This window comes from Triticum urartu, chromosome 3A (genome assembly GCF_056163025.1).
Source record: "Triticum urartu cultivar PI428250 chromosome 3A, HENAU_Tu73, whole genome shotgun sequence".
Classification (NCBI taxonomy): Eukaryota; Viridiplantae; Streptophyta; class Magnoliopsida; order Poales; family Poaceae; genus Triticum; species Triticum urartu.
This window is the reverse complement of record NC_141875.1, coordinates 19,873,891-19,885,063: the sequence shown is the minus strand read 5'-3', so window position 1 is coordinate 19,885,063 and position 11,173 is coordinate 19,873,891.

Here is an 11,173-nt window from a genome sequence, read left to right as displayed (position 1 = left end):
GTGTTACAAGGTGTGAAATTGAGTAAGACTCAATGCCCGACCACTTCAGAAGGTAGAGAGAATATGAAAGATGTTCCCTATGCGTCAGCGATAGGATCTATCATGTATGCAATGCTGTGTACCAGACCTGATGTGTGCCTTGCTATAAGTCTAGCAGGGAGGTACCAAAGTAATCCAGGAGTGGATCACTGGACAGCGGTCAAGAACATCCTGAAATACCTGAAAAGGACTAAGGATATGCTTCTCGTATATGGAGGTGACAAAGAGCTCGTCGTAAATGGTTACGTTGATGCAAGCTTTGACACTGATCCGGACGATTCTAAATCGCAAACCGGATACGTGTTTACATTAAACGGTGGAGCTGTCAGTTGGTGCAGTTCTAAACAAAGCGTCGTAGCGGGATCTACATGTGAAGCAGAGTACATAGCTGCTTTGGAAGCGGCAAATGAAGGAGTCTGGATGAAGGAGTTCATATCCGATCTAGGTGTCATACCTAGTGCATCGGGTCCAATGAAAATCTTTTGTGACAATACTGGTGCAATTGCCTTGGCAAAGGAATCCAGATTTCACAAGAGAACCAAGCACATCAAGAGACGCTTCAATTCCATCCGGGATCTAGTCCAGGTGGGAGACATAGAGATTTGCAAGATACATACGGATATGAATGTTGCAGACCCGTTGACTAAGCCTCTTCCACAAGCAAAACATGTTCAACACCAAGGCTCCATGGGTGTTAGAATCATTACTGTATAATCTAGATTATTGACTCTAGTGCAAGTGGGAGACTGAAGGAAATATGCCCTAGAGGCAATAATAAAGTTATTATTTATTTCCTTATATCATGATAAATATTTATTATTCATGCTAGAATTGTATTAACCGGAAACATAATACATGTGTGAATACATAGACAAACGTAGTGTCACTAGTATGCCTCTACTTGACTAGCTCGTTAATCAAAGATGGTTATGTTTCCTAACCATGAACAAAGTGTTGTTATTTGATTAACAAGGTCACATCATTAGTTGAATGATCTGATTGACATGACCCATTCCATTAGCTTAGCACCCGATCGTTTAGTATGTTGCTATTGCTTTCATCATGACATATACATGTTCCTATGACTATGAGATTATGCAACTCCCGTTTGCCGGAGGAACACTTTGGGTGCTACCAAACGTCACAACGTAACTGGGTGATTATAAAGGAGCATTACAGGTGTCTCCAAAGGTAGATGTTGGGTTGGTGTATTTCGAGATTAGGATTTGTCACTCCGATTGTCGGAGAGGTATCTCTGGGCCCTCTCGGTAATGCACATCACTTAAGCCTTGCAAGCATTGCAACTAAATGAGTTAGTTGCGGGATGATGTATTTGAAGGAAATATGCCCTAGAGGCAATAATAAAGTTATTATTTATTTCCTTATATCATGATAAATGTTTATTATTCATGCTAGAATTGTATTAACCGGAAACATAATACATGTGTGAATACATAGAAAAACAGAGTGTCACTAGTATGCCTCTACTTGACTAGCTCGTTAATCAAAGATGGTTATGTTTCCTAACCATAGACAAAGGAGTTGTTATTTGATTAACGGATCACATCATTAGTTGAATGATCTGATTGACATGACCCATTCCATTAGCTTAGCACCCGATCGTTTAGTATGTTGCTATTGCTTTCTTCATGACTTATACATGTTCCTATGACTATGAGATTATGCAACTCCCGTTTGCCGGAGGAACACTTTGGGTGCTACCAAACGTCACAACATAACTGGGTGATTATAAAGGAGCATTACAGGTGTCTCCAAAGGTAGATGTTGGGTTGGCGTATTTCGAGATTAGGATTTGTCACTCCGATTGTCGGAGAGGTATCTCTGGGCCCTCTCGGTAATGCACATCACATAAGCCTTGCAAGCATTGCAACTAATGAGTTAGCTGCGGGATGATGTATTACAGAACAAGTAAAGAGACTTGCCAGTAACGAGATTGAACTAGGTATTGGATACCGACGATCGAATCTCGGGCAAGTAACATACCGATGACAAAGGGAACAACGTATGTTGTTATGCGGTCTGACCGATAAAGATCTTCGTAGAATATGTAGGAGCCAATATGGACATCCAGGTCCCGCTATTGGTTATTGGCCGGAGACATGTCTTGGTCATGTCTACATTGTTCTCGAACCCGTAGGGTCCGCACGCTTAATGTTACGATGACAGTTATATTATGAGTTTATGCATTTTGATGTACCGAAGGTTGTGCGGAGTCCCGGATGTGATCACGGACATGACGAGGAGTCTCGAAATGGTTGAGACATAAAGATTGATATATTGGAAGCCTATGTTTGGATATCGGAAGTGTTCCGGGTGAAATCGGGATTTTACCGGAGTACCGGGAGGTTACCGGAACCCCCCGGGAGCTATATGGGCCTTAGTGGGCTTTAGTGGAAAGGAGAAAGGGGCAGCCCAAGGTGGCTGTGAGCCTCCCCCCTTCCCCTTGTCCTATTAGGACTAGGAGAGGTGGCCGGCCCCCTCTCTCTCTTTCCCCCCTCAAGGAGTCCCATTCCAACTAGGATTGGGGGGGGGGAATCCTACTCCCAGAGGGAGTAGGACTCTCCTGGCGCGCCCTATGTGGCCGGCCAGCCTCCCCCCTTTGGTCCTTTATATACTGAGGCAGAGGCACCCCAGAAACACACAAGTTGATCCACGTGATGTATTCCTTAGCCGTGTGCGGTGCCCCCAGCCACCATATTCCTCGATAATACTGTAGCGGAGTTTAGGCGAAGCCCTGCTGCTGTAGTGCATCAAGATCGTCACCACGCCGTCGTGCTGACGGAACTCTTCCCCGACACTTTGCTGGATCAGAGTCCGGGGATCGTCATCGAGCTGAACGTGTGCTCGAACTCGGAGGTGCCGTAGTTTCGGTGCTTGATCGGTTGGATCGCGAAGACGTACGACTACTTCCTCTATGTTGTGTCAACGCTTCCGCAGTCGGTCTGCGTGGGTACGTAGACAACACTCTCCCCTCTCGTTGCTATGCATCACATGATCTTGCGTGTGCGTAGGAAATTTTTTGAAATTACTACGAAACCCAACAGTAGCATCCGAGCCTAGGTTATTTATGTTGATGTTATATGCACGAATAGAACACAAGTGAGTTGTGGGCAATATAAGTCATACTGCCTACCAGCATGTCATACTTTGGTTCGGCGGCATTGTTGGACGAGACGACCCGGACCAACATTACGCGTACGCTTACGCGAGACCGGTTCCCCCGACGTGCTTTGCACATAGGTGGCTTGCGGGCGACTGTCTCTCCAACTTTAGTTGAACCAAGTATGGCTACGCCCGGTCCTTGCAAATGTTAAAACGGAGTCTATTTGACAAACTATCGTTGTGGTTTTGATGCGTAGGTGAGATTGATTCTTGCTTAAGCCCGTAGCAGCCACGTAAAACTTGCAGCAACAAAGTAGAGGACGTCTAACTTGTTTTTGCAGGGCATGTTGTGATGTGATATGGTCAAGACATGATGCTGAATTTTATTGTATGAGATGATCATGTTTTGTAACCGAGTTATCGGCAACTGGCAGGAGCCTTATGGTTGTCATTTTATTGTATGCAATGAAATCGTGATGTAATGCTTTACTTTATTACTAAACGGTAGTGATAGTCGTGGAAGCACAAGCTTGGCGAGACGACAACGATGCTACGATAGAGATCAAGGTGTCACGCCGGTGACGATGGTGATCACGACGGTGCTTCGGAGATGGAGATCACAAGCACAAGATGATGATGGCCATATCATATCACTTATATTGATTGCATGTGATGTTTATCCTTTTATGCATCTTATCTTGCTTTGATTGACGGTAGCATTATAAGATGATCTCTCACTAAATTATCAAGAAGTGTTCTCCCTGAGTATGCACCGTTGCGAAAGTTCTTCGTGCTGAGACACCACGTGATGATCGGGTGTGATAGGTTCTACGTTCAAATACAACGAGTGCAAAAAAGTTGCGCACGCGGAATACTCAGGTTATACTTGACGAGCCAAGCATATACATATATGGGCTCGGAACACGGAGACCGAAAGGTCGAGCGTGAATCATATGGTAGATATGATCAACATAACGATGTTCACCATTGAAAACTACTCCATCTCACGTGATGATCGGACATGGTTTAGTTGATTTGGATCACGTGATCACTTAGAGGATTAGAGGGATGTCTATCTAAGTGGGAGTTTTTAAGTAATATGATTAATTGAACTTAAATTTATCATGAACTTAGTCCTGGTAGTATTTTGCAAATTATATTGTAGATCAATAGCTCGCATTGTTGCTTCCCTGTGTTTATTTTGATATGTTCCTAGAGAAAATTGTGTTGAAAGATGTTAGTAGCAATGATGCGGATTGAATCCATGATCTGAGATCTATCCTCATTGCTGCACAGAAGAATTATGTCCTTGATGCACCGCTAGGTGACAGACCTATTGCAGGAGCAGATGCAGACATTATGAACGTTTGGCTCAATATGATGACTACTTGATAGTTTAAGTGCACCATGCTTAACGGCTTAGAATCGGGACTTCAAAGACGTTTTGAACGTCATGGACCATATGAGATGTTCCAGGAGTTGAAGTTAATATTTCAAGCAAATACCCGAGTTGAGAGATATGAAGTCTCCAACAAGTTCTATAGCTAAAAGATGGAGGAGAATCGCTCAACTAGTGAGCATGTGCTCAGATTTTCTGGGTACTACAATTGCTTGAATCAAGTGGGAGTTAATCTTCCAAATAAGATAGTGATTGACAGAATTCTCTAGTCACCATCACCAAGTTAGTAGAACTTCGTGATGAACTATGATATGCAAGGGATAACGAAAACGATTCCCAAGCTCTTCGTAATGCGGAAATTGACGAAGGTAGAAATCGAGAAAAACATCAAGTGTTGATGGTAGACAAGACCACTAGTTTCAAGAAAAGGGCAGAGGGAAGAAGGGGAACTTCAAGAAGAACAGGAAGCAAGTTGCTGCTTAAGTGAAGAAGCCCAAGTCTGATCCTAAGCCCGAGACTAAGTGCTTCTACTGCAAAGGGACTGGTCACTGGAAGCGGAACTACCCCAAGTGATTGGCAGATAAGAAGGATGGCAAAGTGAACATAAGTATATTTGATATACATGTTATTGATGTGTACTTTACTAGTGTTTATAGCAACCCCTCAGTATTTGATACTAGTTCAGTTGCTAAGATTAGTAACTCGAAACGGGAGTTGCAGAATAAACAGAGACTAGTTAAGGGTGAAGTGACGATGTGTGTTGGAAGTGGTTCCAAGATTGATATGATCATCATCGCACACTCCCTATACTTTCGGGATTAGTGTTGAACCTGAATAAGTGTTATTTGGTGTTCGCGTTAAGCATGAATATGATTTGATCATGTTTATTGTAATAGGGTTATTCATTTAATTAAGAGAATAAATTGTTGTTCTGTTTACATGAATAAAACCTTATATGGTTACACACCCAATGAAAATAGTTCGTTGGATCTCGATCGTAGTGATACACATAATCATAATATTGAAACCAAAAGATGCAAAGTTAATAATGATAGTGCAACTTATTTGTAGCACTGCCGTTTAGGTCATATTGGTGTAAAGCGCATGAAGAAACTCCATGCTGATGGGATTTTGGAATCACTTGATTATGAATCACTTGATGCTTGCGAACCATGCCTTATGGGAAAGATGACTAAAACGCCGTTCTCCGGAACAATGAAGCAAGCAACAGATTTGTTGGAAATCATACATACTGATGTATGTGGTCCGATGAATATTAAGGCTTGCGACAAGTATCATTATTTTCTGATCTTCACAGATGATTTGAGCAGATATGAGTATATCTACTTGATGAAACATAAGTCTGAAACATTTGAAAAGTTCAAAGAATTTCAAAGTGAAGTGAAAAATCATCGTAACAAGAAAATAAAGTTTCTATGATCTGATCGTAGAGAAGAGTATTTGAGTTACGAGTTTGGCCTTCAGTTAAAAACAATGTGAAATAGTTTCACTACTCATGCCACCTGGAACACCACAATGTAATGGTGTGTCCGAACGTCATAACCATACTTTATTGGATATAGTGCAATCTATGATGTATCTTACCGATCTACCACTATCGTTTTGGGGTTATGCATTAGAGACAGCTGCATTCACGTTAAATAGGGCACCATCAAAATCCGTTGAGACGACGCCTTATGAACTGTGGTTTGGCAACAAACCAAAGTTGTCGTTTCTTAAAGTTTGGGGTTGTGATGCTTATGTGAAAAAGTTTCAACCTGATAAGCTCAAACCCAAATCGGAGAAATGTGTCTTCATAGGATATCCAAAAGAAACTATTGGATACACCTTCTATCATAGATCCGAAGGCAAGACTTTTGTTGCTAAATTCGGAAACTTTCTAGAGAAGGAGTTTCTCTCGAAAGAAGTGAGTGGGAGGAAAGTAGAAAACTTGATAAGGTAATTGTACCTTCTCCCTTATTGGAAAGTAGTTCATCACAGAAATTCTGTTCTTGTGACTACTACACCAATTAGTGAGGAAGCTAATGATGATGATCATGTAACTTCAGATCAAGTTACTACTGAATCTCGTAGGTAAACCAGAGTGAAATCCGCGCCAGAGTGGTACGGTAATCCTGTTCTGGAAGTCATGTTACTAGACCATGACGAACTTGCGAACTATGAGGAAGCGATGATGAGCCCAGATTCCGCGAAATGGTTTGAGGACATAAAATCTGAGATGGGATCCATGTATGAGAACAAAGTATGGACTTTGGTTGACTTGCCTGATGATCGGCAAGCCATAGAAAATAAATGGATCTTCAAAAGGAAGACGGACGCTGATAGTAGTGTTACTATCTAACAAAGCTAGAATTGTCGCAAAAAGGTTTTCGACAAGTTCAAGGTATTGACTACGATGAGAGTTTCTCACTCGTATCTATGCTTGAGTCTGTCCGAATCATGTTAGTAATTGCCGCATTTTATGAAATCTGGCAAATAGATAAACAAAACTGCATTCCTTAATGGATTTATTAAAGAAGAGTTGTACATGATGCAACCAGAAGGTTTTTTCAATCCGAAAGGTGCTAACAAATTGTGCAAGCTCCAGCGATCCATCTGTGGACTGGTGCAGGCATCTCAGAGTTGGAATATACGCTTTGATGAGTTGATCAAAGCATATAATTTTATACAGACTTGCGGTGAAGCCTGTATTTACAAGAAAGTGAGTGGGAGCACTACAGCATTTCTGATAAGTATATGTGAATGACATATGGTTGATCGGAAATAATGTAGAATTATTCTGTAAAGCATAAAGGAGTGTTTGAAAGGAGTTTTTTCAAAGAAAGACTTCGGTGAAGCTGCTTACATATTGAGCTTCAAGATCTATAGAGATAGATCAAGACGCTTGATAAGTTTTTTCAATGAGTACATACCTTGACAAGATTTTGAAGTAGTTCAAAATGGAGCAGTCAAAGAAAGAGTTCTTGCCTGTATTACAAGGTGTGAATTTGAGTAAGACTCAAAGCCCGACCACAGCAGAAGATAGAAAGAGAATGAAAGTCATTCCCTATGCCTTGGCCATAGGTTCTATAAAGTATGTCATGTTGTATACCAGATCTATTGTGTACCCTGCACTGATTTGGCAAGGGATTACAATAGTGATCTAGCAGTAGATCACTGGACATTGGTCAGAATTATCCTTAGTGAAATCAGGATATGTTTCTCGATTATGGATGTGACAAAAAGGTTCGCCGTAAAGGGTTACGTCGATGCAAGTTTTGACACTGATCTGGATGACTCTAAGTCTCGATCTAGATACATATTGAAAGTGGGAGCAATTAGCTAGAGTAGCTCCGTGCAGAGCATTGTAGACATAGAAAATTGCAAAATACATAACGGATCTGAATGTGAAAGACCGTTGACTAAGATTCTCTCACAAGCAAAACATGATCACACCTTAGTACTCTTTGGGTGTTAATCGCATAGCGATGTGAACTAGATTACCGAATCTAGTAAACCCTTTGGGTGTTGGTCACATGGCAATGTGAACTATGGGTGTTAATTACATGATGATGTGAACTATCGATGTTAATCACATAGTGATGTGATCTAGATTATTGACTCTAGTGCAAGTGGGAGACTGAAGGAAATATGCCCTAGAGGCAATAATAAAGTTATTATTTATTTCCTTATTTCATGATAAATGTTTATTATTCATGCTAGAATTGTATTAACCGGAAACATAATACATGTGTGAATACATAGACAAACAGAGTGTCACTAGTATGCCTCTACTTGACTAGCTCGTTAATCAAAGATGGTTATGTTTCCTAACCATAGACAAAGGAGTTGTTATTTGATTAACGGGATCACATCATTAGTTGAATGATCTGATTGACATGACCCATTCCATTAGCTTAGCACCCGATCGTTTAGTATGTTGCTATTGCTTTCTTCATGACTTATACATGTTCCTATGACTATGAGATTATGCAACTCCCGTTTGCCGGAGGAACACTTTGGGTGCTACCAAATGTCACAACATAACTGGGTGATTATAAAGGAGCATTACAGGTGTCTCCAAAGGTAGATGTTGGGTTGGTGTATTTCGAGATTAGGATTTGTCACTCCGATTGTCGGAGAGGTATCTCTGGGCCCTCTCGGTAATGCACATCACATAAGCCTTGCAAGCATTGCAACTAATGAGTTAGCTGCGGGATGATGTATTACAGAATGAGTAAAGAGACTTGTCGATAACGAGATTGAACTAGGTATTGGATACCGACGATCGAATCTCGGGCAAGTAACATACCGATGACAAAGGGAACAACGTATGTTGTTATGCGGTCTGACCGATAAAGATCTTCGTAGAATATGTAGGAGCCAATATGGGCATCCAGGTCCCGCTATTGGTTATTGGCCGGAGACATGTCTCGGTCATGTCTACATTTTTCTCGAACCCGTAGGGTCCGCACGCTGAAGGTCACGATGACAGTTATATTATGAGTTTATGCATTTTGATGCACAGAAGGTTGTTCGGAGTCCCGGATGTGATCACGGACATGACGAGGAGTCTCGAAATGGTCGAGACATAAAGATTGATATATTGGAAGCCTATGTTTGGATATCGGAAGTGTTCCGGGTGAAATCGGGATTTTATCGGAGTACCGGGAGGATACCGGAACCGCCCGGGAGCTATATGGGCCTTAGTGGGCTTTAGTGGAAAGGAGAAAGGGGCAGCCCAAGGTGGCTGTGCGCCTCCCCCCTTCCCCTAGTCCTATTAGGACTAGGAGAGGTGGCCGGCCCCCTCTCTCTCTTTCCCCCCTCAAGGAGTCCTATTCCAACTAGGATTGGGGGGGGGGGGAATCCTACTCCCAGAGGGAGTAGGACTCTCCTGGCGCGCCCTATGTGGCCGGCCAGCCTCCCCCCTTTGGTCCTTTATATACTGAGGCAGAGGCACCCCAGAAACACACAAGTTGATCCACGTGATGTATTCCTTAGCCGTGTGCGGTGCCCCCAGCCACCATATTCCTCGATAATACTGTAGCGGAGTTTAGGCGAAGCCCTGCTGCTGTAGTGCATCAAGATCATCACCACGCCGTCGTGCTGACGGAACTCTTCCCCGACACTTTGCTGGATCAGAGTCCGGGGATCGTCATCGAGCTGAATGTGTGCTCGAACTCGGAGGTGCCGTAGTTTCGGTGCTTGATCGGTTGGATCGCGAAGACGTACGACTACTTCCTCTACGTTGTGTCAACGCTTCCGCAGTCGGTCTGCGTGGGTACGTAGACAACACTCTCCCCTCTCGTTGCTATGCATCACATGATCTTGCGTGTGCGTAGGAATTTTTTTGAAATTACTACGAAACCCAACAGTATTACAGAACGAGTAAAGAGACTTGCCGGTAACGAGATTGAACTAGGTATAGGAATACCGACGATCGAATCTCGGGCAAGTAACATACCGATGACAAAGGGAACAACGTATGTTGTTATGCGGTCTGACCGATAAAGATCTTCGTAGAATATGTAGGAGCCAATATGGGCATCCAGGTCCCGCTATTGGTTATTGACCGGAGACGTGTCTCGGTCATGTCTACATTGTTCTCGAACCCGTAGGGTCCGCACGCTTAAGGTTTCGATGACAGTTATATTATGAGTTTATGAGTTTTGATGTACCGAAGGAGTTCGGAGTCCCGGATGAGATCGGGGACATGACGAGGAGTCTCGAAATGGTCGAGACGTAAAGATTTATATATTGGAAGCCTATATTTGGATATCGGAAGTGTTCCGGGTGAAATCGGGATTTTACCGGAGTACCGGGAAGGTTACCGGAACCCCCCGGGAGCTATATGGGCCTTAGTGGGCCTTAGTGGAAAAGAGAAGGGGCTGCCCTAGATGGGCTGCGCGCCACCCTCCCTCCCCTAGTCCTATTAGGACTAGGAGAGGTGGCCGGCCCCCTCCTTCTCTTTCCCCCCTCCGCGAATCCTATTCCAACTAGGATTGGAGGGGGAATCCTACTCCCAGAGGGAGTAGGACTCTCCTGGCGGACCCCTTGTGGCCGGCCAGCCTCCCCCCTCTAGTCCTTTATATACTGAGGTAGAGACACCCAAGAACACACAAGTTGATCCACGTGATCTATTCCTTAGCCGTGTGCGGTGCCCCCAGCCACCATATTCCTCGATAATACTGTAGCGGAGTTTAGGCGAAGCCCTGCTGCTGTAGTGCATCAAGATCGTCACCACGCCTCGTGCTGACGGAACTCTTCCCTGACACTTTGCTGGATCGGAGTCCGGGGATCGTCATCGAGCTGAACGTGTGCTCGAACTCGGAGGTGCCGTAGTTTCGGTACTTGATCGGTTGGATCATGAAGACGTACGACTACTTCCTCTACGTTGCGTCAACGCTTCCACAGTCGGTCTGCGTGGGTACGTAGACAACACTCTCCCCCTCGTTGCTATGCATCACATGATCTTGCGTGTGCGTAGGAAATTTTTTGAAATTACTACGAATCCCAACACCTACTCCCTCGTAAGGGAGCCGTGTGGTTTATATTGATTGTGGGAAGGAATAGCCTCTGCGGTAGCTTACAAGTCTTCACTGATTGCTAGGA